Here is a 5,441-nt window from a genome sequence, read left to right as displayed (position 1 = left end):
AGCCAATGGTAAATGCTTAACTAACTGAGCCACCCAGGCACCCCAAGAAGAGATCCTGTTTTATTCACAGCTGCATCCCCACACAAAGAAGACAATACCTGGCAATTGATTGAGCTTCATTAAATAAAGCACAAAGGATTGTAAAAACCCTGGAGAAAGGGGAGAGAGAATATCCAGTTTCTTTCAACCGACTTATTCCATAATGCTAGAAACAAAGGTCCTAGAAACTCTAACATTTTTATCTTGTTACCTCTTGATATGAATAGATTTCTCCATCCCAGATGAATTTCAGAAAATTTCTGGAGAAAGGCTATATGATTATTCTCACTGTGATCACATACCTCAATGTCTAGATGAATTATTAAAAATGGCAAATTTAATATACTGTGCTGGAGCCTGCTGGTGCCAGTTGATAGCAGTTTTCTTCTCCCTTTGAACACTCCACTAACTAGATTTCACAAAGCCCTAGCTTTGAGATAGTTCTTGTGTATGAAATATGTGTGGAAGTGATCTGTATCAGCTAAGGTGGATGAGAGGGGAGGGCTTATCTTATTCTCTTTACCCTGCTGACAGCCAGATAGAAGACACAACTCTTAGAGGAGTCAGAGGTCAGAGGGTGTAGTGAGTTCGCTAATGGAAGGAAATTGGACACTAGAATAATTGCATGAAGGTGACCCATTGAATTTTAGTCAACTGTATCTTCAGTTAAAAAATACACTTTTATTGTGATAATCTACTGAAACTCTAGTTTTGTTTGTTTGTTATGTATGTTATTATTTCTGCCTCTCCAAAAAATATGTATACTTCCATTTCTCAATTTTCTAATGAAAGTCTAAGTTTTTTTTGGTTTTTTTTTTTGTTGTTGTTTTGGTTTTTTTTTGCCCTTTCACAATGAAGAATGCAGCCAGAAGGTACCGGCTGAGGATCCTCACAAGAACATGATCAATGCTGGTGCCTTGGTTTCAGATTTCCAGACTCCAGAACTCATATCCACATTTCAGTTTCTGTGCCTATAAGGAGTTTTAATTCATCATGGATTGCCTTTCATTAGACGAAATTCAGCTGAGGGCTCACCAGGTTACTCATGAGTCTCTGGAAAATAAAAGAGAATCCTGGGTTTAACCATTGAGTCTCAAGATATTAGAGTCAAGACTAACACTATACTCAATGAAAAAGGGGTGAAAATAAATCATATAGAAGAAGACATGGGCCAAATAAGTAGAGACATGAGAGAGGCAGAGAAATCTTTGGCAGAACTTAACAAGTGCTGTGGCCTTTGTGTCTGCCCATGTAATAGGATAAAGAGCTTTGATGCTGGTAAGGCTCATAAGGCAACATAGGGAGACAACTCTTCTAGCAAATATTTAAGTAGCCAGGCCATGTGACAAGTCATCAGCCTCAGCAAGCAACCACAGGAGCTATCAATGGCAGATACATTAAACATACAGTCAGTGATATGGAAAAGATGAAATGGAAGAGAACCTGACTCAAGTGAGCAATATCCTATAGGGGGAAAAAAAAAAGGCCTTTGACCTGGGCAATGAGATTAAGGCCCCAAATCGACAAATAGACCAGATCCCAGAAAAGACTGTGCTACCAACAATGATCATATTAACATTCTCAGTGTCAGAACAAAGAAACTAATTGACAGCAGGATCTACTATACTTTATCATTTATTCACTTTCTTATCTCCACTTTCAAGTCATTACCTTTTCAGAGTTTGAAATTTTGGTTCTATACTCTTCTAACTGGGAGATAATATAAAAGAAAGGTTAGGAGTGATAGTCTCTGTATGGATTTTTTTTGTATATTTCTATGTATTTTTTGTTTTTAAATTTAATTTAAATTTAATTAAATAACATATAGTATATTATTAGTTTCAGAGGGAGAGTTCAGTAATTTACCAGTTACATATGACAGTGCTCAGGGCAGCCCAGGTGGCTCAGCAGTTTAGCGCTGCCTTCGGCCCAGGTCATGATCCTGGAGACTAGGGATCGAGTCCCACTTTGGGCTCCCTACACGGAGCCTGCTTCTCCCTCTTCCTGTGTCTCTGCCTCTCTCACTCTCTCTCTCTCTCTGTGTCTCTCATGAATAAATGGATAAAATCTTAAAAAAAAAAAAGACAGTGCTCGTTCTATCAGGTGCCCTCTTTAATGCCCATTACCCAGTTACCCCATCCACACCCCCTCTAGCAACCATCAGTTTGTTTACTAGAGTTAAGAGTCGCATATGAGGGATCCCTGGGTGGCACAGCGGTTTGGAGCCTGCCTTTGGCCCAGGGCGCGATCCTGGAGACCTGGGATCGAATCCCACATCGGGCTCCCGGTGCATGGAGCCTGCTTCTCCCTCTGCCTATGTCTCTGAGTCTCTCTCTCTCTCTCTCTCTGTGACTATCATAAAAAAATTTAAAAAAAAAAAAAAAGAGTCACATATGATTTGTGACTGTCTCTGATTTTGTCTTATTTATTTTTCCCTCCCTTCCCTATGATCCTCTGTGTTGTTTCTTAAATTGTAAATATGAGTGAAATCACATGATAATTTTTCTTCTCTGATTGACTTACTTCACTTCGCATAATATCCTCTACTTTCATCTACATTGTTGCAAATGGTAAGATTTCATTTTCTTTTTAATGTCTGAATAATATTCCATTATTTATATACGTCACAAATTCTTTATCCAATCATCTGTTGATGGACATCTGAACTCTCCATAGTTTGGCTATTGTGGACATTGCTACTATGAACATTGGGATGCTGGTGTCCCACTTCTGTTGTTTTTATATTTTTCTTTCCCTACAAAGAAGACTGTTGGCCTATCTTTTAGTATTTTTTTTCTCAGTTCATACTCTTAGGTGGGTTTTCATACATCATATATAGTGCTGTTTTTCATTCTCTTTGTTCATTTTATTGGGTTCTTTTGCTTTCAAGATTTGGAATCATAACCAAAGACAGACATGAAAAAGGAAGTTTGGGTGGGGAGGGAGTGGCACAAGAAGAGGCAAGAGATTATAAGAGTTTGGATCGCAGTAAAATCCACAGGCCACAAAGCAAAAGTTTCAGAGCCACAGTAAATATCTAATTGTGTTTAGTTTTTAAGTTACAAATATTGCCAATTTATGCTAATTCTTGGTTTTAGAGATATTAATCACAATATTCTTTCATATATGATGACTTTGCAACCCCTCCTGTGAAAAAAAAGAATGAGTTTTCTTAATGTGAGCTTAATTTCTGAACTCTTGGTGACTTATATGTATACATCGATAATCTGATCTCATTAATATTGTGCCATACTAGAATGCTTTGTATAAAAAATGGATTTTTATTTTCATATTATGGTATTATGTTCCCATTACAGGCCTGTTAACCTCATAAATTTATCATTGGTCTTTGATGTAAATATGTATGTGTAACATGAGAATTTGTCTTTAAAGCAGGACATAAATTTTTTGGAAAAGTTTGACAAGGAAATCATGTCAATTCAGATATACTTCAATGCCCAGAATTATGTTCAGAAAGGAAAAAAGAAACTCATTTTGATCTCAGGTAGAAAAATAGATTGCTTTGAGTTTTATATAGATTTAAACTTTTAAAAAGCTAGAATTTATTCCTCTTAACTAAAAGTAATTTAGAAATTTAAAAAGTCTGAGGCTTTTTATTTGTATATGGTGCATAGATTTGAGTTCCTAATCAATTTAAAAATAAACAAGTAATGAAAATTTGTTATTTTTATTGAAAAAAAATGAAATACATCTATATATCACTGTCCTCTTTTATAATTTCATATTATTTATAAGAGAGTAACTACTTAAGGTACTTGCAAATAAATCAACATGCATACCACTCCTAGCTTTGGCGATTTTTGTTTTGTTTTGTTTTTATAATTTTCCATATCTTCTATATTAATAACAGTCAGTATTTTTTTTTGCTGTCAACTTAATATAGTCTTTCCAACTGACCTTACTTACTCTTAATGAAAGCATAGCCTCCTTCCTTTCACTAGTTATATTCCATCTTTTTACTTAAAGTAGTCAATTGAAAATGATTAAAACTAACAAAAAGCTATTTAAGAATGATTGTATTTTACTTTTGGTAAGGGCACAATTCAACTGGTAGATGGAACTTTGAGGACATGTTACAGTATGGCCTACTACCAGAAAGTTTTTAATATGTGTAAATATCTTGTCATGGCTTTTTTAAATGAGTGGAGAGAGTACAAGCCAGATTATTGATTAAGAAAAGATCAATTTAAGGACACCTGGGTGGCTCAGTGGTTGAGCATCAGCCTTTGGCTCAGGGCATGATCCCTGGGGTCCTGGGATTGAGTCCTACATTGGGTTCCCCTTAGGGGGCCTGCCTAAGAGATAGTCTCTGCCTCTCTCTATGTATCTCATGAATAAATAAATAAAATCTAAGAAAAAAAAAAGAGAGAAAAGGTAAATTTAGAGAGTTGATAATTTTCTACTCCTCTCCGTCACCACCCATACCACCACCCTGGTCACAAATCCATTTATGTTCAATATAGTTCTTAAATGTACAATGGTATTTAGTATTGTTACCCTTAGCTAGTTTCTCTTTTTTAAGATTTTATTTATTTACTCATGAGAGACAGAGAGACAGGCAGAGACATAGGTAGAGGGAGAAGCAGACTCCCTACTGGGAGCCTGATGTAAGGCCAGATCCCAGGACCCTAGGATCATGCCTGAGCCTCCCTGAGCTGAAGTTAGATGTTTAACCACTGATCCACCCAGACGTCCTGCCCTTCGCTAGTTTCTAGAGACAAAACCAAGGAAATCTTTCTCAATTACCTTTCTTAAATTCACACTCATCATTTCAGTATTGATTCAAAGATCTCATCAGATAAATATTAAAATATTCTGTTACAGTCTCCTGTTCTTCATAAGGCATTGCTTCTTCTTTATCTTATTTAATAAGAGTGTGAAAGTGTGTAGGAAAACTGCTTAATGTAATGTATCTGTAGATCTCTCATACTGCACAGGAATATAGACCATGAGATACTTTAGAGAAGACACACTATTTTATTCACATTTAAAATTAATTTTAAAAAATTAGTTTAAATGTTTTCAGTTTAAAAAAATAAAAAATAAAATAATTCAGTTTTGAGTAAATTCAATATTGTAAATATTCAATAAAATTCTAGGAATTTTAGCTTACTAAGCTCTAGGAACTCTGCTAAATGTTTTACGTGGGTTATTTAACTTCCCAGTTAAAGAACTCTACGAAGTTCATCCTATTAGTAATTCTTTTTTTTTTTTTTAAGATTTTATTTATTCATGAGAAAGAGAGAGAGAGAGAGAGGCAGAGACACAGGCAGAAGGAGAAGCAGGCTCCATGCAGGGAGCCTGATGTGGGACTCCATCCCAAGTCTCCAGGATCAGGCCTTGGGCTGAAGGCAGCGCTAAACCTCTGAGCCACTCAGGCT

General features: G+C 36.0%; 1 pseudogene; it reads left to right on the top strand.

Annotated features, from left to right (window-relative positions):
* The first annotated feature begins 1,032 nt into the window (after positions 1-1,032).
* LOC112678695 (synaptosomal-associated protein 23-like) lies at positions 1,033-1,760 on the top strand (annotated as a pseudogene).
* Positions 1,761-5,441: the final 3,681 nt, after the last annotated feature.

This window comes from Canis lupus, chromosome 22 (assembly GCF_003254725.2).
Source record: "Canis lupus dingo isolate Sandy chromosome 22, ASM325472v2, whole genome shotgun sequence".
Taxonomy (NCBI): domain Eukaryota; kingdom Metazoa; phylum Chordata; class Mammalia; order Carnivora; family Canidae; genus Canis; species Canis lupus.
Note: the sequence above shows the minus strand (reverse complement) of the source record. Positions and strands in the feature narration are given on the sequence as shown.